Genomic DNA, 25,271 nt, shown 5'->3' with positions numbered 1-25,271 from the left:
CACAGCCTATTGACAGCAAGCCTGTAGTCATGACGTGCAAATCAAGTAAGCCCATCAATGCTACACAATTGTGACAGGCAACAAGCATCACAGAAGAGCACTGGGCATGGGCAAGACACTGTGTTAAGCCCTTTTACACGCCCATTTAATCCTCTCAGTAGCCCTCTACCATGAGCGCAAGTACTATCAACCTCATTTCACAGAAGAGGAGGCTGAGACAAAACAAAAGCCAAGTTCAACTTACTCAAAATCACCTCAGAGATACCTGCATGCCTATGATGCTATAGCACTATTCTGGATGGGTGAGCCAGTCAATCAACCAGGCCATCTATCAACGGATAGCAAAATAGATAAGATGCGGCATATAAACACAGCAGAATACTACTCAGCTCTTTAAAAGAATGAACCCCTGAAATTTTCAGCAACGTGGAGAAAACTGGAGATAACTGTGCCGAAGTAAAATAAACCAGGAACAGAAAGACAAGTACTGCGTGTTCTCACTGGATGTGGAAGCTAAAAATGTTGGCAGAAGCAGAGAACAGAAGAGTGGCTAGCGGAGCCTGGGAAGGGTGCTGGGGGAGGGCGAGGTGGACAGAGGGTGGGCAGGGAGCAGCAGGGTACAGGCGGATGGGGAGAATGACTTCTAGTGTCCTGCAGCACTCACAGTAACTAAGGCCTACCTCAATCTGCTACCTAGTTGAAAATAACTAAGAGCTCACATTCTCAACACACTGAGATGATAAATGTTTGAGGAGGTGGAAATGTCAACTTCCCTGAGTTGATCATTGTGCGTTGTATCCTACAAGGGTGCACAGATATTATAGTCAGTTCTCGATTTAGGAACGAGCTCCCTTCTGGGAAAACACTTGTAAGTTCGACTCGTTCATATCCAGCAAAGTGAGTGTCACACGGGACACCTGTGAAAGTTCACAACTCAAATGTTTCTGATTCGAGGACTTACTGCAGATGTCAACTTACAAAATAAAAAATAAATCACCCCAAGTGAAGGACAGATTTCCACAGACTGGTCACTTGTGGGAGAGAGGCTGGCACCAGTGCCAAGACTCAGCAGGGTGGCCATGCTCACAATAAAGCCAAACCCCGAATGCATGGCCATGGCCACGGCAACTTCCTTCTACTTCCCGGGATAATGTCCTGGGGGCAAGGGACTCCCCAGAGGGAAGAGCTGCTGCAGGTAGAAAGTGAAATGTGACCAAAGGCTTCCCTCACTTATTGTAGGAAAGCAGGCAGAAGGGGACGCACATGTGAGCAACAGCCAACTGTCATGGTGTGACAAATCCACAGGAAATCCACTTAGCATCTCCATTTCTCCCAGGCCATGCAGAGAGAATCAACCCCAGGTTTACTGGGGGCTCCACAGTGCTCCAGTCCTGTTTCTGGCAGCAACTGGGGAGGGTACCTCTGGGTGTCTTGCATGGTCCCCTCCTTCTGTCCCTGTGTAGCTGTGACTCTTGGCATGGTTAAGAGAGTCCGCACTCTGTTGCCAGCTGGGCAGCCCTCCCCTCGGCAGGCTGGGCAGGAGTGGATGCCCTTTTAGATGATGTCATGTGGGCATTTGGGGACTGGGTTTGTCCACCTCGCTCTGCTCCTCCAGGTCCACTGTGGACAGGGAGCAGAAGGTACAGCTCGGGGTTGCACATGGCAGCACAAGGTGAGGGCGCCTGGCCTGCAGCCTGACTCCCAGTCTTTCCTCCTCCTCCAGTTACAGTAGGAATCCCAACAGGGTGTCTCGTGGCCCTCACAGGTGGAGACCACTAGACACCTCCAGCTTACTGCCACCCCTCACCAGGTGCAGGTCCACCTCTGCCCAAGGAGGCAGGCCTCTTCCCTCCTCCTTCTCTTCCCACAACAGTGGCTGGGGTACACACTCCATGAGGACAGGGCCTCCTGTTTTGTCAGCTATAGTGCTTCCAGCCCCTAGAATAATGCCTATTATATAGCTGGGACCCATAAATACCTACGGAATGTACATACTATCATCTTCACCTGACAGATAAGGAGAGTCGAATGTATTTCCCAAAGACATAAAGCCAATATATATGGCAGAGTCAAATGTCAAATTCTGGACTTCCCAGGTACAGAAAATATCACACCATACAGCCATTCACAATGCTATTCACTGAGTACCTACCTGGCAGGATGCTCAGGTGCATAAGGAAGGTTACCCCATGATTTAAAAACCTTCATGGGAAGCCAGGCATGGTGGTACATGCCTGTAATCCCAGAAATCTGGGAAGCTGACTCAGAAAGAGACCCTGTCTCAAAGCAAAAAAAAGGGGGGGTTAGGGATATAGCTCAGTGCAAAGGCCCTAGGTTCAATCCCTACCACCAAGCAAAAGAAAACAAACAAACAAACAAAAGACCCCTATTATTAGAGACCTGTTACATACCAGGCACTATGTAATTAACCCACAGCTCTTACTGAAAGGTTGTGTGTGTGCAGGTTTATGCATGTGTACAGGCATGTACATACACATATAAATGTATATGGAAACACATGCTACATACATATACAAATGTCACGTGTTCAAACACTGTAAAATTTCTTAGGCTAATTACTAGACAAAGTAAAGGCAACTGAATGATTGAAACAGTTAATAAAAGAAAAGGACCTAGAAATCATCAGAAGGAAAGAGAGAAAGCAGGAGACAACAGTGCGGAGAGACACTGAAGAATTCCCAGGCTTCCATAAGACCAGAAGGACCAAAGCAAGCTGAGGAGCAGGCTTCCCACGCTGAACACCACAGTAGAACACAGCAGGCTCTGGAAGCAATCTGCAGAGGCCTGACCACCCTGTTATTTTCTCTTCTTGCTTGCTTTTTCTTTTGCTCCTGAAAATTTACACATCTGTTGTTAACTGTCTCAAATCCTGTACCTATCAGTAATATTACTTGAAGAAAAATGTCCCACTGCAATTAAAAAAAACTCAAACTTATCTTCTGGAAACCACTGCTCAAATTCAGACTCTCCCTACAAGAGGGGTCGCTGGTGCTACCCAAGGTCCAGAGGTAGCTGTGCAGAGCTGGGGCATACCCAGGCATCCTCCAAGTGTCCTGGGTTAGCAAGGTCACTGTTCAATGCCACAGGGCAGAGAATGTGGGCAGCTACAGAGACCAAGCATAGTTCACCAGGCCACAGCACCCTCCCTGCAAAGCCTAGGCTTCTCCATCATGTCCACTTTGGTCAGGACAGAACTGGGGCTCTCAGGCCTCCGCGGCCAAGCTCAGCCTCTGCAGAGGAGGTTGTGTGGCTTCTCAGGCTGGAAATTATGAGCTGTTTGTTGGTTTTTCCTGTTTGGCTTGTTTTGACACACGGTAAAGGCTAATCCTCCTGGCAAAGACAGGTCAGCTGGCCCCTCCCTGAAGCACAGGGCAGCTGGATCCAACAGGAAAAAACCAGCTGGAGGAGGACACTGGTCAGCAGCTGACCTCTCTGCTCTAGCCACAGAGGCTCTTACGTGTCCCACAGGAACTGTAGGCCCTTAACAGTGTAGATGCTGGAGCCACACTGACTCAGCCTCTGATGCTGCCTAGAGTCTGCTGAGTGGTCTCAGGAAAGCCACTACATCTCTCTGAGACTCAGTTTCTTCACCTCCTAGTAGAATGACTATGCTTACCCTACACTTAGGTTCATATGTGGGAAAGCCTTAGACTAGCACCAGGATGCAGTGACCATGCAATGAATCCAGCTGTTGTAGCTATTTCGTTATCTGTAAATGAAGCTCTTGACATCTACTGCATTAGGTGCCAGGCCAGATGAGGCTGGGTTGGCAGAGCACCTGCCATGGGCTGGGCTAAACTGTAGTATCTGAGGTGGTCCCAGCACAAGCTGCAGAGACCCCCAACCCCTTCAAGAGCCCTGGCTTCCTCCGCAGCACTCAAAGCTGAAGGCAGTGGGGTGAAGCCCTGTGCCACTGAACCCCAGCCTCTAGCTCTCTGCCTTGGATCCCATGCTGGTGGGTAACCTGACTGGGTCCTGGCATTGCGTATACCCTGTCCTACATGCTTGGGTCCTTCTCAGCCATCCCATGAAAGTGCTCTTGCTATTTTCCTCAAGATAAGTAACTCCTGGGCATTCTGAATTTGGGGGAGGTAAGCTAATATGATCCATAGAAGTCATTTCTCATTATTTCCTTGAGCTCTGGTGTCATCTTGGGTATGTCCTTAAGAACTTTACCAAGAGAAGCAGACACATATGAGAGTATAGACTTCCACCTAGCCCCACACCAGAGCACCAGGAACTCAGCATTGTGTAGGGAGCTATGGATAATGAGTTGGTGAGTTGGGAAAGAATTAGGTTTCCTGGTCACAAAACTTCAGCCCAGGAGTTGCAGGTGCTGCAGAAAGAGAACCCTTCTGGACTCAGCAAGTTTAGGAACAGCCTACGCTCAACTCTTCTCCTTCTTCTTCTTCTTCTTCTTCTTCTTCTTCTTCTTCTTCTTCTTCTTCTTCTCAAACTTTCTGTCTCAGCACTCAACATGGCTTTTGGCTAAAGTACAATAAACACTGAATTCTCCAGCAGAAACTGGAAAGAGCCACATGGATAGCAGAGTCAGGTGTGTCTGTCACACGCAGCAAGGTCTTTACAATGCCGGGGTCAGTGTTAGAAAACTCTGACAGACCTGGGTTGTCCTGGGGGTGTGCTGGTACCAGTGATTCTAAATATGGTGCCGAGTTCTGCTGGATGTAGTTTAGATGCAGGTCACTCAAGCGCCCCAGCTGCAGCTCTTGATCAGCTTCAAAGGGGAGGAAGTAAGATCAGCACCAAACCTGCGTCCCTCTCTTCCCATGTAGCCTCTGCCTTATTCTTCTGGCTTCCTCACTGTCTCCTGTAACTCCAACCCCTTCCACCAAGCTCTTTTTCTCTCTTTGTCTCTCTTCCTCCACTTGAGGTGTCCTTCTCCTTCTCCCTTTGCAAGTCAGAGGCCAGCTGTATTTCAAAGCCCACACTCAAGTTCATGACTTCATGAAGCCTCAGACAGATCCATGCTAATCAATCTTGTTTCCACCATTGCAGTACCTGTGCCTAGTGCTCATGCCTCCCCGAGGGCCCAGCACTGGCTACTTCACTGTGTTTCCCCTCACTGTGGTTTATGACCAGGACCATCATAACTTTGCATAAATTTCTTTCAGAGATCAGTAACAATGTCAGACAGAGAAAGCTCAAGTCCTGGTCCACCTCGGTGTGCCATCTCCAATGATCCTCACCAAATCTTGTCCTTCTTGATTCTGGATGAAATGTCCCTAATCATTCCCCTGTCAGACCCTTATCGTATTTTATTGTAGATAGTACTATCTAGAGCACCTTTCCTGTCACTGTCACATCTGCTCCCATCTAAGCAGACTTTGGAACCCTGCTTCTACTGCTCCACCCTGTTCTGGGAGAAGTTTCACCCACCACTAGCTTCCTCCTACATCTCTGAAGGGGTCTTCCTACCTGCAGCCGAGTCATCTTGAGTAACTGCTGGACCATCCACTTTGGCATGCCACACTAAAATTCATTCCACAATTACTTGTTGAATTCCCTATGAAAGCCAGTCTAGTCCTCAGTGAGCACATTAGTTATATAAAAGTCCTTGCTAGGAATCTACTGACAGACAAATAAGCAAAGTGTCAAATGTCCATACAAAGGATGATCATTTAGCTCTTAAAAGGAAAGGAAGTTCTAACACAAGCCACCATATAGATGAGCCTGGACGACATTATTCTCAGTGAAAACAGGCCAGACAAAGACCAGTACGATATGATTCTAAGGCATGAGGTTCCTCAGGTAGTCAGGCTCATAGACACAGGTAGAATGGTGGTTGCCAGAGACTCAGGTAGGGGGACAAAGAAAGGCAAATGTCCGTTCCATAAGATGAAAAGGGTCTTGAAGGTTGCAGCACTGTATGAAGTACTTTATCTACTAAACTATAATATACCAGACACTAGAAAGACAGTACATGTGATGTTATCTGCAGTTTACCTTAATAAAAACATATTTTTAGTCCTTGTCCTGTGTGTTCTTTTCCGAATGCTACACTTTAGTAGAAATGAAGGCACTGTTGTCCTCATGGAACCTACATTCTAGAAAAAGAGCTTGGACTGCATACATCCCATAAGCATCTTCCTTCAGACTCCCCGACCTGAACCGCCATCCTCCAGGCTCACTGGAGAGTGATCACTGGACTGGCCTCCCCCAGCACCCCGAACTGAAGCTCCACCATTAGCAGCCCTCCTCCTCACCCTGTCCCAGAAGCTCTCCCTTCTGACAGGGTATGGGAGGAGGCAGGAACAGCTCTTTGGTGCCTCTTCCCAGGGCTGAGCCTGGACTTGCTGATCAACCCTGTGCAAGCTTCTGTCGCCTCACCTGTTAAGTGAGGGCGCTGGCAAGACGTCCCGAAGGCGTCTGCTGGCTCCAGCCAGGGAGCGAGGTCTGGCTCTCAGTCTGGTGTATTCCTCCCAGGCACCGTTAACTGCCCGAAAAGAAAGGCCTCATTCAGGAGGGGAGCCCAGCCCGCCGACGGCCACGGCCATGGCCACGACTGGCTGCAAACACTCCTCAGCTCTCTCCAGCTGCCCAAAACATTCCCTGCTTGCAACCTTGTGACTTGGGATTACCTGACCTTGAATCCTGCCAGCCTTGCAGTCCTGCTGAGACCTTTACTGACCTGACAGGCCATAACTGGGATAGCCTGGCCTGCTGCTACCAAAGACCAGACCTCCCTGGGGCAGGACAAGCAGGACACTGCCACCCAGACCCTGAATATCCCTGACCATCACCACCGATGGATCTTTCTTGGCCCTCATCCTGCCAGTGCCCTTTGAGCTTCCCTAGTCTGCTCAATGGAGGGCAATCTGCAGTGACTGATTCATTTATTCTACAAATGTTCACTGTCGTGTCCACTCAGAGATTGGTACTGTTTGAGGCAAAGACAGCCGTGTGAAAACAAATGCCTCCCAGACCAACACATCCCATGGCCAGGACAAACATCCCTGCTGGATAGAGACTTTACCTAACTCACCACTGTCAAATTCCTTCACTTGACGGGTACTTACTGAACACTTAATATGAGCCAGGTTGTAATATAACAGCAGCTTTGGTAAGCACAACTTCCCTATGTAGCACAGCGATTCTGGGCACTGTGAGAAGAGAGGGAAAGGAGATGAGGCAGTGTCTTTTACTATAATAAATATTTGTGGCAAAATATAAAGAACTTCCTACAAACCAGTAAGACAAACACAGGCAGACTCAATATAAAAATAAGCAAAAAATATAAACAGGAACTTGGCAAATGAGGAATCCTACCTAAGTGGAAGTATCATTAAAATGTACATTTAGACCACAACATAATGTTATTCCATGGCTATCAAAACAGGCACAATGAAGTGGGTACAATAAAAAAGTAAAACAATATCAAATACTGATAAGCACTTAAAGTAATCAGAATTTTCCTGCTTTGCTAGTGGGAGAGTAACTGTTACAACTACTCTGGCATGATATTATTAAAACTCTGATCCAGCAACCTCATTAAATATATACCCAACAGAAATGCACACCCATACTGTGTATACACATGCATACACACGTGTGTGCTTATATTCACAGATATGTATGTTTTTATAGTCATAGAAACTTATAGGCCATATGATCATATAGACCAGACCACAACACACAACACTGATCCTATAAGATTCTGTCACCTAGTAAAATCACAGCTGTCTTGGTTTTATAAATATGATCTATGATAATCATAAAGCACCAAAATCTCCTAGCAAGGAACTTCTCTGAATAAATTCCTGTAGTTAAACAACACATGCCCAGGTGAGTATATACACATGTATGGAAGTCTATGCATGTGTGTATATGCGCATTTATTCATTCACATTCACAGCAGTATTATCTGTAACGGCCAAAATTTGCCCAGTCCAAACATCCAAACAGCCATCCAAACATCCAAACATCTATCAGCAGTAAGTGAGGTAATAAATCATGATCTACTTATAATATGGAATACTATACTGCATGGAGAATGGAAAATACAATTGTACAAAACATGGATAAATGTCACCAACATAATGAAAGAAGTCAGGGGAGAAACACTGTGATTCCATTCATAGGAAACTGAAGAAAAAGCAAAACTACTCTCAGATATCAGCAGTCAAATCAGTGGCCACCATTAGAGTGTGATTAGTACCTAAAAACTCCCTGGGTTAAGTAATATACAGCATTTTTTCCTGATTACAGCTATGCACACATGACACACATGATTTGTTCAGTTGTCTGTATGTATGTTATACGTGAATATAAAAATTACTCCCCCCCAAAGTCTTAAAACACATACAAAAAATTTTAAAAGCCAGGAAAAGATGAACGTTGATCTACATGGATCAATAATCTCCAATATGAACAGATTTTAGCACCTTCCACCCCTGTTGTTGAAATCTGAAAGACATACATACACATTTTGGGGTGTTTTCCTATGGATGTTAATAAATGGTAGTGATATGACAAAACTTCAGTATCACACAAAAGAAGCACCTGTTTTCAAAACTCCTTATGTTCTGTGAAAAGGAATCTGAAAACGTATTGGGCTTAAATTTCCAGTGGCTGCCAGCACAACAGAGGAACTCCATCCAGGCTTGAGACCCTCAAGTCCACGAAGAAGCCAGGCTCTAGAAGGAGGACACAAACCAGGGAAGAGAGTCTAGGATAGACATAAAGGAACACTTTGGAATGCTGACAGAGAAGCATAAGTCACCAAGAGGCCCTGAGAGGAGTGACCTGCAGTTCCTGAGCCTGTTCAGGAAACCATGGCTGGGCGTGGGCAGCCCTGGATGCAGAAGGAAGTGGTTTCAGCGGATCAGGCACCAGAGGATGTAACCTTGGGTGTGCTCCGCCTTGAGCCAGAAAAGAGCAAGACAGGTTTACCCAGAGGTCCTTTGTCTGTTGGGTGTAGTTTCTAAATATATACACACTCACCTGCTTGATCCATTCAAATATTTACCATGATTGGACAGAACCTCCCAGGCTTTCAGGTTCAGCGGCCCCAGCTGCTGGCTAAAACAGCAGTAACCTAGAACCTGATTCCTGAGCCTCAGGCGGCATCTGAGTCACTTGCAGGAGAAGGGAAGCAGTGAACCTGAACTAGAACATCAAAAATTTGCCAAATAATAACCTATTCCCCAGTGACTTCCACTAAGAGAGGGGAACATTTTTTTAAAGGGGCACCTCAACACCATTTTTGAATGCTATTTATTCTAAATAGATGCGCTTTCTTAATTGTATAACTTGAGCTTATCCAAAACATGTATGTTTATCTGCCCAAATTAGAGAAATTGAGTGAATGTATGGGACACCGGGGAGAACATTGAGAAGCAAAGTGGAGGCATACGCACTCACTGACCCCCACGAAAATGCAGGCACAGCCCCAGGACGCCTGTCCCTACCTCACCTTACCTTCTGCCCTCCCCAGCTCCTCCCCTCGATTACATCTTCTTTCATGGAGTCACACACTGACATCTGCACTCTGCGACATCACAACTAAAGAGACCAGGAAGTGAGGTCACATGAAAAGGACCTTGAAACCTGCACCAAAGTTTGAAAAATCAGCATATTCCAGAATCCATACACTCCCCATCCCTTCACTACTGTTTTAGATGGCTTCCTCTCAGTGGACACAAACCCCAACACTCACAACTTAAAAGAGGAGAGGTTTAATATAGCTCATGGTTTAGGGAAACTCAGTCCATGGCTCCAGGGAAGAACCACCATGGTGGAAAGGCATGCTCCAGAGTAAAGCTGGAAAGCAGAGCTGGGGAAAATGCCAGAATAGAAGGGCAGAGGACCAGACAGCCTCCAAGGCCATGAATTCATGACCCACTCAGACATACCCAGAGCTGTTTTCCCTTCATCACCCTGTTGGATCCCGAGGCTGATTAGGATGACATTCCACACTAACCACCACAACCATCTATGGCAAGCAAAGATCTGTGCTTTGAAGACTCCTCACTTGCCTGTTCTAGCTGGAAGCAGCCTTGCCAGCTGCAGGAGGAGGTGCTGGCAGATGAGCACTGCAACGGGCGGCTGAGATATCTGGCAACAGGTTGAGTCTTTTATCTGGGAAGCAGTATCATGTTCTCCAGGGCAATGAGTATGTGTTTCCTGCATTTAAGAGAACTTTAGCAAGCAGAACTCAGCTGGGCAAGGCAGAGGAAAGACTTCAGCTACACAGAGAGAAGGAAAACAGCTCCAGGCTAGAATCCCATCATTCCCACGTGACATCTGCTTGCAGTGGATTCACTGTTGCCCTTAAAGTTCATTTAATGGTATCAGCACCTAAATATGCCAAAAGCTGAAGCTTGTTTTGGTGCAACAGGAACACAGTGACACAAAGACACATATGATGGGTCCAAAATACACAAGTACATGCTTAAAGGGTAAGAATCCATACAATACCTTCCCATGAGATCTGTGAGAAACTGCCTGTGACCCTGCTTCCTAAATACAATTACTGTAAGACACTGGAGTATTTTGCTAAGAAGTCTCCTACTAAAGCCCGACAGGGAATAAGAGACAAGAGAAGACAACAAAGGCTAGAAAGCTCCCAGCCTCAACTCGATGAGATGAAGCCTCAGGCTGTTTCTGTAAAACAGTTCCCTCTACCAAGATTTTAGCCTCTGTAAGACTAGTATTTTGGACTAAATAACTCTGCTATGGAGAGGGCTGCTCTGTGACCTGTATGATACTTAGCAGTGTATCTGGTCTCCTCTTCTACATACCCCTAATACTTCCTGCTGCCTCAGATGGGACAATAAAAAAACGATTTCAGGTATTTCTAAACATCTGCTGAAGACACGGACAGGGGCTGGGGTACAAATTTGCTCCTGGTTGTCCCTTATAGTAACAAGGCCCTGGTCTAACACTGCAATCATCCACTTTGGAAAGGATGAATAAAATTTAGCTGGTCATTGTCTCCTAGCAACACTAAAAAGCCAGAAGTCCCCAGGAAGTTTCAGAATTAAGAACTGGGAGGAGGAAGACCCAAAGGAGAAGACAGATATTCTATCACCTACAGACCTCCCTCTCCAACTCTGCAAAACCTATCTCTTCACAAGGCTTAGCTGACCACAGAGAATGCCCCAACTGTTCCAGTCTCATCATCCAAAGTCACTTCAAAGCTAAACCACTATCCCCCAGCTATATCTCTGGAAGGTACAAAGTCTCACAAAACCTGGGCTCCATGAATGTCCTAGCTTGTTCCTTCTCTGACTCAGTCACCTTAACCAAAATGTCAGCTACTAAACAAACAAACAAAAAACTATCAAAGTTCAAGTCCAGCCCTCCAGGGCTTTGGAGTCAAGATTGGCAACACACAGCCAAGAGGCAAAAAAGAATCATCCGCCCAACGTAAAGATACAGATGAAGAGCTACAGGCACATGACGGACGGACAGACAGAGGATGATGGTGCTGGTGAGGCCTGCTAGTCTACAAGGGGCAGAACCAGGAAGGCCTCTGGGGTAGGCCTAATAGCTTCCAGGCTTTGGAAATGGAAAGATCCTGTGTAACCTCGAACATGCCCAAGCAGAGATGACACTGACTGCATTGCTGACTATAAATCTAGTCTACCCGAAGCTGGGTTTGGCTCGCTCTGGCCGGCCCCCCATCAGCTACAGTTTTGCTAAATTTAGTGCTGTTCCCAGCCACCCAAAGGACACTGTTCTTCGTGTCCATTTCAGGTTCAGCCGGGGACAGACGGAGAGGAACAGGACATATCGAGAAGAGGTCTGTCTGCCCTGGAGTGACCCTCTCCCTTTCCTGCTAAAGTCAGGGGCCCAAGGGAGCAGAAGATGTGAGAAACCGCAGTCAGAGGTCTCTGGGGCTCTGAAAGCAGGCTCTGTCCTCAAGGTGAGGCTCAAAGGGAAAAGGAGCACCGATCCGAGACTGCCACCCTTTCTCCACCCACCTCTTCATACCCAAGCTTCAGACTCAGGGAGTCACAGATATGTGGGATGGGAAGGCTTGTGCTCCCTCAGATGCCACATGGCACACCCAGGACAGGCAGGAGGCTTTCAGCAGCACTCTGGATAACTCAGAGACAGAAAGGCATTCCGACAAATAGCCAAAGGCCCCAACATGGAGGGGAAGCCAGTGGTTCCTAGACCTGACTACATGCTGGAATCGACTGGGGCTCCCAGACATCTGGAGGCCCATGTGCCTGCTACTTGTCAAGGATCCCAGTTGACTCTAATGTGCACACACAGTAAAAGGAGTGGTTTACAAGCTAGACTTCTGCATTCACAGAGTTTTGCCTCAAGACTCTGGCCAAGCACATCCTTTAACACCCTTACACCTTGCTTCACGTGCTAGAAAGTGCACCCAACAACACGAAGCACCTCTCCCACAGGGCTGTGTGAAGCCACACCATCATCCTCTGGGGACAATCCATTAGAGTATCTTAAGCAGGTATGTAGTACGTGTACCACAGAAATCACAAAGGAAGAGAGAGAAAAGCCAAGTGCTGGGTCAGCGCCACCTAAGGGGAGAGCCTAGGACTACTTCAGGAAGTGACTGGCCAGTGGCATGCAGGATGCCACCCTCTCCCACCTCCATGCAACCATTCCCCCACTTGTCTTCTCTTCCCCTCCCCACAGCCCTAAATCTTACTATCCAAGGCCCAACTCTGACCTCTCAGGGCTCCCTCCCTACCACATGTCACTGCATGACCTCCTTCAGAACTTGACACTGCTATCCTGAATGGTGCACGTATCTGCTGATGCGCGAGCATTTAAACACGTACTGCTCTTGAACCTCAGAGAAGCAGTACTTGCCTTGAGGGAAGGTACACTCTCCTGCTCCTGTGTGCTCCTCACTGCCCTGGACTGAGCACACAACTCTGGATTCATATTTGTGCGATGACAACACATGTTGAGCCTGCGGAGCTAACTGCGTGTAGGCACAGTCCCAGGTCCAGGGTCCGGGAGAAGCAGGGCCAGCACCCAAGGCCCACAGTACTGAAGGTTCCTATGGCATCACAAGGACATGCCATCACCCCAAGCTGTCACAACAGACCCGACTGATTGTCTCCCCAAACGTACAGCTCTGGCCACAAAGCCAACAACCCTTGTGACTCCCTAAACCTGAGAGCAACCAGGCAAAGCCCAGCGCTGCCTACATGGGAGACCAAAGCAGCTGGCCACCCAACAAGCTGTAAGCCTCTTACAGATTAAAGGTCCTAATTTAAACCTCTATAGAGGTAGGACAAGTGGGTCAGCACTCTGCAGGCCAGTGGTGCAGCTGGAAGAAGGGGAGGCAACTAGGCTAGAAGCATGGAGGAAGGGTCCGCTCCTTTGCAGGAGAGCATGCTGGTGAAATTATGGAGAGAGGGAGCAGCCTCCTGGAGACCCCCCAGAGCTCTCACCCACAGAACCTGAGAAACAGGAAACTAGAAGCTGTGCTAGCAAGTCAGAACAGCCTCCTGCACACTACCCTGGCTGCACTATGTGGCAAAGGTCTGCTACTGAAAGATAAACTGTGTTTAAAAAGCAAGACGACTCATGAAACCACGACCCAGCAAAAGAGGGAAGCAGCTGGATCTACCACACTCAAGGGAATTACTCCCCAGGGTGACAGTAAGGGTGATCTGTGCTCCTAACCCTGCCGAACCTGTCCAAGCCCTGTTGCCCAGCCCTCTCCAGCAGCAATGTCAGGGGCAGGCAGGCAGCCACAGACAGAGTGCATCACGCTGGGAGAGCTTGGCTCTGGTCACGCTGTGAAATAACACCCTCTCCCCACATCTGTCTCCATGGAGATGGCCTCGGAAAAATGGCCAGAACCTACTGTCCATGTAAAGAACAAAGAAAATCCTCCCAGGATGATGTTTCTTCAACATTCTGGACTCAAATCATAGCAAGAAATACATGTTACAGCTGGGATTTCTGATGCACATCTGTAATCCCAGCACTCTGGATGGCTGACACAGGAGGACCTCAAGCTCAAATCTCACCTGGGAAGCTTACCAACTGTGCCAGATCGTCTCAAAGTAAAAACTAAAAAGGGCTGTGAACACAGCTCAATACAAAGGGCTTGAGTTCAATCCCCAGTATCACAAAAATACACAAATAAGGGGCTGGAGACTTAGCTCAGTGGCTCAAGCACTTCCCTGGTAAGTGTGAGGTCATGAGTTCGATCTCCAGTACCCAAACAAAAAAACCCCAAATAAATAAACATGAATTTTTACATATACACTCATGCCTTTGTACATATTTATCTCTCTCTTTCCTCTTCATATGTAACTGCAAGTTTCATGGAGCAATATTCATCTTTACTATATACCGTGAAATCAGATATCCTTACTAAACACTGGCACCCCAACCACCAACTTCTTCCTGTGTCTACAACTCCAGGTCTTCACATCTGATCCCTGCTCGTCTCAGGGCACAGGACACACAAGCTCTCCCCCTGGAACACCTGGCACAGGACCAACATGGTCCTCCGGGGCAAAAACTGCTGCACCACCCTGACCAAGCACCCCCTACCCGCGCTCAACTGTGACACATGAAGGCCAAAGGGCTGACCTCGAGCCATCTGTCTGGTCTGGTGCTGTTTCTTCCAACAACCACGTGTATGTCGGATACTCTACAAACCTGAGAGACCCTGAAGTCAGTTTTAAAGGTTGCTTTTTATCTGATGAGATATTTTATGGGAGTTTTTCTGACAACAGGTGGTATGGCGTTTCCAAGAAGCCTACAAAATCTTGTCACCTGATCCTCCAGACAGCCCACCCTGATGGACCAGGACAGCTAAGGAATTCTCCAAACCCAACCACAGTAATGTGGTGCCCTTATCGGTCCCTTCCACATCCACTGTTACGAAAAATGCAGATGACAGACTCTTTCCATTTGGGATGACGGGCTGGCTGGGCAACTGAGTGCAAGCATATCACAGGAAAAAGGATCAGCACCCATTATATTCAATTCAGTTTTAAAGGTTAATTTTTTAAAGGTTAATTTCCAAGATTTTTTTCCACAGCTGAATTTTTGGGTCCCTTGGTGAAGAAAGTAAGTGCCCTCTCACTCAGTTCCCTCCCGGGCAGAGACAGCCACTCTTGGTGACCCCCAAGCTCTCAGCCACCAATGTGCTACTTCTATCAGTGTCCTTTAAACCCAGAATGCCTCCAGGGCTCACTTGCTCAGTTCCACAAGACCCCAGGAGGAAAATGTCTCACTGCTGTCTGATGTGCTCACCCAGCCTCCAGCAGGGTTTCTAAGTGGATTGGGAGCTGCTCCGAAGGACACACCAGCCAACTCTTGCTGTCTCAGTTTCCCCAGAGCTGATAGCTTTTACACCATCCTTGTGAGAACCTGCCCCCGAAGGAGTTAAGCATCAATGTAACCAAATTCCTAAGGGAGCTAGCAGCTCCTCTGCCACATCCACCTCCTTGGAGCAGCAGCATGCAGGCCTCCTTGTCCCAAAAAATCACCTCTTCCTCCACTCTAAGGCCAGGACTGTGCTTCCAGGTGAAGCCCTGCCTATCCCAGAACACCCACTTATTCACAAACATACGCTCAACAAGCGCCTGATAGGGCAAAGGACCAAGTGGGCTCTGGGGCCCTGCCATGGACAAGATGGATGAGTGCTTCCTGCGTTCTAAGACACACTCCCACTCCACACGCCAACCTCTGGCTACCACAGCACTGTCACATGCTTTCCTGCTTTAACCCTGATTGCAGGTGAAAGTGTCTTTCTCCCTCACTTTTTCCTTCATTTCTCCTCCCAAACCCACTATATCCAGGTAGAGAAACAGACACAGGATGTCAGGCAAAGAGTCTACAGGTGCACATGGGCCAGTTGTTTTCTGTGTGGCAGACAGCACATGAGCCTCAGGCTCCGTTCAGCCATGCAGGCTCCAGGGTACCAGGGGAATTGTCCCTGCAGCAGCATGAAGCACAAAGTGTTTCTGTTCCCCAGCCACAGCCTACAGTTCTTCTGGCTGCTCAGCTTTTGAACTGCACTTTTGGTCAGAGCCTCTAGAAAAACAACTCTGGATGGATGGATGGATCGATGGATGGATGGATGGATGGATGGATGGATGGATGGATGGATCAGCCCACCTAGCTCCTACACTACCAAGGTAGAAGAGAAGCATGCTTCTCAACTGTCTACACATAGTCTGAGTGCTCAGTGTACTGACAGGAGCCACGAAACAATGTACAGAGAAGTACATTTTCTGTGATGAGAAGTGGTATGAAGATAAATTAAATGCTTCTGCACAGCAAAGGATACATCACAGCAAATAGACAACCTGCAGAACGGGAGAAAACATTTTGCAGACTATTCATTTAACAAGGAATCAATATCCAGAACACAAAAAGAAACTTGGACAGCCCAACATTAGAAAAAGAAAAGATAATCTGATTTTAAAATGGTTAGATGACCTGAACAAACATTTATTTAAAGAAATGATAAACTCGGTAAGATGAAGTTGAACATCATTAACCATCAGGAAATGTAAAACAAAGCTACAGTGAGATTTCCCCTCACCCCAGTTAGAAGGGCTACTAACAAAACAGCAAAGAGCCAGGTTAGTGTGATGCACGTCTGTGATCCCAGTCACTCTGCAAATGAGCTGGAGGATGGCAAAGTCAAGGTCAGCCTGGGCAACTTAGTGGGACTCTCAAAATGAAAAACAGAAAAAGATTTCAGATGTAGCACAATGATAGAACACTTGCCTACCATGGTGTACAACAACTGATGCTATTAGGGTCCAATACCTGAGTCCAATCCCCAGTACTGGGAAAAAAGAAGAAAGGTGGGGGGCAAGGAGAGAGGAAAAGAGAAAAGAAAAGAAAAAGAAAGAAAGAAAGACAAACACTGAAGTGAGGCACAGAGGGGGAAGTCTCACATGTTGTGGGTGGGAAGGTAAATCAGTACATCTTTTATGGAAAGCAGTGTCAAGGTTCCTCAAAAATACTAGAAATAGGACTGGAGTACTGTATGACCCAGCAATCCCCCTCCTAAGCATTACAGCCGAAGACCAGCATTGAAGAGTCATCTACACATGCAGGCTCAATATGGAGTCTACCTAGATGTCCACCAGCGGCTGACAGCATGAAGAGAACACTGTCTGTGCACTTGATATGACTCTACTCCACCACCAAGAAAGAATGAAACCTGCCATCTGCAGCGGCACAGAGAACACTGGAGGACGTTATGGTAAGCAGCTAAGTCGGGCACAAAGACAAACATCACGTGTGCTCATCTATATGTGGAAGCTAGAAGGCTGACCTCACATAAGTAAAGAATAGCGCAGTGGGTACCAAAGGCTGGGGTGGGCACTCGGAGGAGGGGTGGAGAGAGGGGGGTTAATGATTACATGGGTGCAGTTGGGTGCACAGAGTCACTTTCAATGTTTCATAGCACTGTAGAGTAACTACACAACCACATCGTATACTTTAAAATAGCTAACAGGAGTTTGAATGTTCCTACCACAGAGAAATGATACGTACAAAATGATCAACACAGCTATTGCCCTGACTCCATCACTCTACCTTATATACACCATATCACACTGTACTCCAATACATACACAGAATTACTATGTGTCACTGAAAATATGTAAGTGCATACATATGTGTGTATTACCTACACACACACAAAGACACACTTGTTTTCAAGAATGTCAGGCACCTGAGCTTGCACAGCTGTTCTTCTGGCACCTCACCAGCTTGCTTGCACAGTAATATTCATTTCCTAAATCGCAACACGGCAGTGGCTAAACGGTGATCACATTGGCTACCTGAAAGAACTGGAAAGACACACAATTAACAGCATCAAGACCACTGTGCTCTTTTCCTTAATGTTGCAAAAGCCTTCAATACTGCTACAGAAATGTCTCTGACGGCTGCCAAAGAGATCTGGCAACTCCACTTCCTTGTCCAAGAACTGTAACTTTTATGTTCCTGGGGTCAGAGAATGGGTCTATTCTCCAGCACTATCAGTCAGCAGTCATCTATTAGTAAAACTCAGCTCAGTGTTCCACAGAAAGATAAGACTCAGCTCTCACACAAAGCAAAAGTTGGCCAGGAGGCAAGCCATGTAGACAAGAAATTCTGCTCCAGTATGTTCAGGAAGATCCATGAAGAAGAAGGAGATTTTGAATGTCTCTTTATTTAAAAGTAAGAAATTAAGCTTCACTACCACTTAATACATGACACATACACTCCTTAAATTTGTGTGCAGAGGCCACTGTTGTTTAAGTTAGAGAGGTGCTTGATCTGAGCAGGAGATTCAACACACAGACAGGTGGGCCGTTTCGTTTCACAGCATCCAGGGGCCCTGATGAGCAAATGCAAAGACACCATCTTCAACCCAGTGAATGGGCATTCTTAGGAGTGAGGGAGTGAATCCACTGACCACCCTGTCACTGATTACCCCACAACAGGGCATGAAGACAGCTGCCTAACATAAACAGGGACCACACTTTTAATCTCAAGCAAGTATTCCAATTTGCTGACCACTTTTGTGATGAATGCCTATCAGTAAAACATTACTTCTCAAATATTTTCAAACAAACCAATATTTAATCTGTTCCTTTAAACTGAAGATGGAATTTTTTAAGTGACTGAGAAAGCCATTATTTCCTGAAAAAAAGCATATTAAAAACAAGCTCTTGAAAATCATTTCCACCATTATGTGATTATGTTGCCAATTTCCATGTGGGAGCATCATCTCTGAAATCTCCTATCTATACACACACTCAAATGAGAATTCCAAACTTATTTTAAAATCTCCCAAAATGGAGTCTTGAAGCCATTTATTAAACATATAAAAATATACAAAATTTTCTGATGAGTTTGTAAGAACATTTAAATGCCATCAGATAAAAGTGAAACATCTTAGCTAGATTTCAACAAAAAACTTTGCAGAGACTGGTGGATGTGATTATAAAAAGCAACAATCAAGATCTAAGAAGTATAATCTAGGATATTTTTCTGTCATGAGGATCCATATATCTTTGTGAGGTCTTTCGAAATATTCTAACTTGAGCTGTAACTTCAAACTGCTAAGTAATACCAAGATATTCTGAAACAATAAAGCATACACAAGTGTACTATTCTTACTTATAATCACTCTTAATAATTCATTCCATTTAATTCTTCAACAAACCTCTTCCCATCTGCTACATGTACCTGCATTATTTTACGCTCTGGCATACAGCAGGGGACAAAACTAATTTAGTGATTTTCAATGGGGAAAGCGAAAAAAAAAAAAAAAAAAAAACAGACTATTAAGAAGTATGCAGTATATTAAGTAGTGGAGATGCAAACACTGCCTGAAGAGATACAGGCAAGGCTAGAGAATGTCAGGGGCAGGGGTGAGCCCACTAAAAAGACCAATCCAGACAAAGGCCCAGAGGACATAGTGAGTCGGCCACGGGGTTATCTTAAGAAAAACCATTCCAAATGGAGGTCACTGGAGATGCCAAGGCCCTAGAACAGGAAATGCCAAGTATTCCTGAGGAGCACTAAGGAGGTTGATAAAGCTGGGAAAGAAAAAATTCCAAGAGAAGATCAGCAGGAGATCAGGAACAGAGGCAAAGTGGGAGCAGGTCATACGAATCCGAATTACCCAGCATGGTGGCCACCAGTCATGTGAGGCCACTGAGCACAGGAAACCCAGTGGGTCCAAACTGAGACAGACTGTGAGCATGATACAGCGCAAACCACAAAATGTAACAGTACAATCGAGTTGAGAAACAAAAATATTTCTGACATGCTAAGCTGTCTAACATACATGAAAAGCATCATTAAAATTAATTTCAACAGTTTTGTTTTCACTTTTCCTTTACCAGAAAAATTTAAATTACCTATGTGTATTTCCTGTACAGCTCATGTTATATTCCTTTTTTTCCCTTCCTTTTTCCTTTTTTGTAGCACCAAAGACTAAACCAGAACCTCAAGCGTGCTAGGTAAGTGCTCCACCACCGAGCTACACCCCACCCCTTCCTGTTATATTAAATTGGGGGTTGTTGATATAGGTTGTTGAGACCCATGAACCACTTACTGAGAAGAAGCTCCTACAGTATTCTGAGCACAGCACGGCTTGATGGGACTTCTGCTTCAGGGGAACATTCTACCAGCTTGGAGGATTCTAGCCTGTAAGTGGTGAAGGAAAAGCAGGAGAGAGATGCCAATGATGTGTACCAGAGTAAAGGCACTAGAAGCAGTTCCAACAGGTCAGACTGTGAACATATATTATATAGGTGGAGTGAACAAGATGTACTGATGGACACAGCTCAGCTGCACAGCACCTGCCTGCCTTGAGTTCAATTCCAAGGACCAAAAAAAAACCAGTCCTGATGGATGGGATAAAGGACCACAAGAAAGATAAGCTAAGCATGACCAAGGATTTTGCACCTGGAAAATGTATCCCATAATCAGCACAGCAAGATTACAGGAAGAACTTACAGGAATAAAACCAGAGTTCTTTCTGAGTATGTTCAGTGTTGGGCATCTATTAATATCAAGGTTGAAATGTTAACTAGGCAGCTGCAATATAAGACTACAATATAAGAGAGATCTGGGTGGAAAAATACAGTTGGGGGTCATCAGCACCAGATTTTCTTCATTTTCTTTAGGAAAACCTTCCAACGTAAGTGAAACTAAAAGAACAGTAGAGTAAACTTTCAGATGTCCATCGCTGAGCATCAAAAAAGATCAACTCACGGCTGGTGCTGCACCCCTCACAGGGTTACCGTAAGGCAAATTTTTGACACCATACATCCACATGGTACTTGAAGCCATGAGCCAAGAGAGGACCACAGAGAGAACGGGAGCCAGAAAAAGGTGCTCCACAGCCTTGTCACATTCTGACATTAAAGATGTGAATCCGAGAAGCAACCATCCATGAAGCAGGGAGGGAGGAAAATCAGACATGCATGGCCGAGAGGCCAGGTGAAGAAACAGTTCCAAAGAAAAGGTTGTGACCAGTTGTGCAAAATCCCACTGAAGAGCTACCAACAGCAGGCCACTGGATGGAGCACACTGGACTTCATCCATGTTGATAGCAAGGGTGGAAGACTCTTCACAGGGCGGAGACTGGGAGAAGCGGAGCTAGAGATGGCTCTTTCGTGATGAGACAATCAGCAGCCATGGTAATGACTCAATAGGTGATGGGAGGGGGCAGGGATGTCCTGGGGCCATGTCCTGAATACAGGAAGAGGGGCTACCCTCCAGCTGGACCAGCCATGGTTCATGAGGGGAGAGAGGTAAAGAACATCATTTAATTTTTATTTTGTGTTTTAAAGTGTACATAACATACATTCTTAGTATAGCAGTATTCTCCATAAATTATAAACACACACAGGAAGTTGCTCAAAAGTTTTATCTGATATGTGCATGTATCAAAATTACTAAAGATCATTTAAGCAGAAGAAAAAAATGTATCATCAAACTCTAAACCTGTAGCCCTCAGTGACAGTGGTATTTACCATAATATGCTTAACATATTATGTATTATTTCATTAAATCTATAATAAAGATCTACGAGAAGTTAAAAGATTATGGATCTTTGGGTCTAAGAATAAATTTTACTAATTTTTTTTAAAGAACTCAGACAAGTCTGGCATGGCAGTGCACACCTGCTAGTCCTCTGGCTAGAGGATCAAAAGTTCAAGCCCAGCCTGAGAAAATTAGAGAGACCCTGTCTCTAAATAAAAAAGGGATGCAAGGATGCAGTCCAGTGTGATGGCCCTGAGTTTGATGCCCAGCATCACACAGGAGGTAGATCCAGCAGAGTTCGAGAATTGCGCTACAGCTGCATTTGAACTAAAAAAAAAAACCAAAAAATACAATAAGAGTCATAGACCGTTTGCAAACTTAAGAGTATCATAGGAGTCACACAAAAGTCTCACTGTTGACAAAGGAAAATGTAAATTAGTTAAAAGTTTTATCAGCAACACAGGCCAGAGCAACAGAGATAACTGGCACTGCAACAATACAGACGCCCAGTACCATGCAGTTCTGCATAAAACAGCAAACCAAGAAGAGGCCTGCATCTCCGAGGCTGGCAGAAGTCTGATAGGGACAGAAAGCCCAGTCCAACCTGCAGTCCACAGGGTCTGGGGACATCTGACTTGCATGCATGTACTCACCAAGCCCTGTATCAATTCAGAACACCCTTTTGGTGTTTTCGTTTAGCCTCTCTGTGATCCATCAGTTAACTAAGTCACCATTTGAGCTCTCAGGGCTGTACACACTCAAGCACAAGAGTGTTATCAGGACACACCCAACATCAATGCTACACCACTGCTAGAACACAGGCAGGGGGCTGGGAAATGTGCTGGTGATGCTGGCCACGCCTGGCTTTCTGGGAGACCTGTTATCAGCCACACACAAGGACAGCCTGTAAATGAGCTCCAAGCCCTGACACGTGGCAAATCAGCCATCCCAGAGGTAACAGTCACAGTCACACAACTCACCCAGGAAAACTGCTTATCCTGCTCTGTGACCCACTCTGGTGGGCCTTCCCTGTCTTCACAGTTGAAGTTCTGTGCTTGATTTGGTGTCTGGCTTATCTGTTATCCCAACACTCTGGGAGGCTGAAGCAGAAGGATCTCAAGTTTGGGCTCTGCCTACAACTTAGAAATTTCATGAGACCCCCATCTCAAAAAAAATTTTTTAAAAGAACTGGGGATATAGATCAGGACAAAGGCCTTAGATTCAATCCCAAGTAATACAAAAAAGTAAAATGAATGCTTATTAAGAGAAGGAATACATGACTAGTTACATGAAATCATAAAAGCAACAGAGATAAAGAAGGATGCTCAAAATAATGAAAATGGTTCCCCAAAACTCAGGAAAACCACTGATTTCAGCCAGTCAGGGACAGAGTAGGCAAGTGAAATGAAGCTAAAATGCAGAACTGCAAAACAAATTCTCTAAGAATGGCCACAATCTTTTAAGAAACTTGAAGATTTATCAACTAAATGGAACACAAGGATCTTGTTTGCAGCCCAATTTAAACCAAATTTGCTTTCTATTTGATGAGACCATCGAGGAAATGGAAACACCTACTGGATTACAGGTATTATTTAGCAATGACTGTCATTTTTAAAGGGGTGATAATATCACAGGGATCCTGTTTTTAAGAGACACCATTACGCAGAGATACACAATGATGTCTTTTAGCATGAACTGCTACATGTCCAAGCCCCGCGGCCAAATAATCCAAGGAGGAGCAGAACAAAGTGAGTGGAGGGTACATGACAAGGGAAAGGGCCGAGGGTGCCAGAAGCACCGAGGTTACGATTGCGCCTCTCTCTACTTTTGCGCACCTACAGAGGTTTCCACAGTAGAAATTTTGAAAAGAATAACCATCATGTCAAACCACAGTTAATTTTCTTGCTTTTGTCTGGTCATAAGAAAATAACCGAGTGGTATTTTTGGTCATACACAGACACACTCATTTCTACAGAAACCTGCAGAACAGGGCCTAGTGTTCTGTCTTCCCTGTCACCATGCCCATCCACGATTCACAAGCTTTGTGTCTGCTTTCACCCTGAGCCCAGAGATGCTTCTGTTTGTCCGCACTGGCTTTCACTGCTCTCCCTGCCATGCCTGGATCTTCTTTCTCCTCACCTCGGTCCCTTGCTGTCCTTAATGTCACTGATGCCGCCTGGTACCAGGTCATACTTCTGGCTCCTGGCATTAATACCAATGGACTCTCTGAGGCACACCCTTCTCCATTCTCTTTTCCTTAAAGGCAGTCACTTTACCTATGGATCCTATCATGTCCACTTCCTGCCCCCCAAATTTGTCACTCTTTTTGCCATGAGTTCTTCTTCTTCTTTTTTTTAATTGGTACCAGGGATCGAACTCACGACTGCCTGCTTGCAAGGCAGGCGCTTATGCCGCTGAGCTAAATCCCCAGCCCCAAGTTCTTCTCTTTCTAAAAGGCAACCAACAATGGGGTGTGACACTCCTCAGTGGATTAATCACTCTGGCCTTTATAGCTGACTCGCTGCGAGAAGGCGGGGACTGTTGAAGGCACTGGGAGGTGGCATGGCCTCCTTCCTTTGCTCTCTGCTCTGGATTGCCATGGTGTGATCAGCTTTGTTCTGCTACACCCCTCTGTCATCCTATTTCTGCCGGAGAGCTGAGTACCCATGGGCTGAAAACATGAGCCCAAATAAAGCACTGCTCCTTTAAATCGTGAGCACGGGGTATTGTGTTCCGGTGATGAGCAAAGTGACCTAAGACTTCTACTCTGATCTCCCCTGCACATTTCCAAGACAAACCAAGTAAAATCTGTGTGCCCACTCTGTGCCAAGCTGTGTACCTCGCCCTGACAGCCACAAATAAGACAAACCTGCTCTCCTGAGGTGCATGACCTAAGTGCGTATGAAATTAAGACAGGCTCAACTGCCCACCAACCTGCCCGACCACAATGTAATTCTTGTATCCAGCTCTGTGTCCTCAAGACTTCACATGGTACCCAACACACGACACATCCTTAACAAATACCTGGCAAGAAAAACAAATGACTCTCAAGTCTGTGCGCTGGTCTTAGCACTAGTGAAAACCCACGTCGGATGTGGTCACCCTAAACTCTACAAATGAAAGGTAGCTGAAAGGCTTTCCGAAGAGACGCCCCACGATGAACAGACACAGCCGTCTTCTGGGGACTGCATACTGCGAGGTAGGAAGGAAGGAAGGCTCCCAGAGCCAGGTTTGCCATGACCACCTAAAAGCAGCTGTGGGTGTGCTTGGTTTCTGTCCTCTTTGCTATTCTGGACCGTCTGGTCCCTCCTCCTCCCACAGCCAGCCTCCTCCCTGCACCCTTCCAGCTGCAGTGGGGATAAACCTCAGTCCACGCCTGTCCCCCTGCTGCTCTGAACACGTGGCTTCCTCTTGCCACTGACGTCTTTCACTTCCTATCTCAGGCCTGCACAGAGCAGCCTGACTGCTGCATTACCCTTGTTTTGCAGAGGTAAGAACTTCATACCAGCCCAGATACCAGCCAGCCATTCTGCCAAGGAAACAGCACAAGGATCAGTCCCACAAGGGGTTCTAGGTGCCCACAGAGATGGGCTAATGATGCCAGGAGGAACATAGACTCTAGCATCAAGCTGGCAGAGGCTCAAACCAGGTCTGGTAGCACAGTTGAGACCTGACTGCAGGAAGACACACCAGGCTGGGCTACAGGCAATCTCTGTAGTGGCATCCTCAATGCCTTGGCACTCAAGGCGGCAGTGAGGTCACAAGTGACA

This window comes from Cavia porcellus, unplaced genomic scaffold (assembly GCF_034190915.1).
Source record: "Cavia porcellus strain 051 isolate PalLab524CR breed Dunkin Hartley unplaced genomic scaffold, mCavPor4.1 scaffold_29, whole genome shotgun sequence".
In the NCBI taxonomy this organism is placed as follows: Eukaryota; Metazoa; Chordata; class Mammalia; order Rodentia; family Caviidae; genus Cavia; species Cavia porcellus.
Note: the sequence above shows the minus strand (reverse complement) of the source record.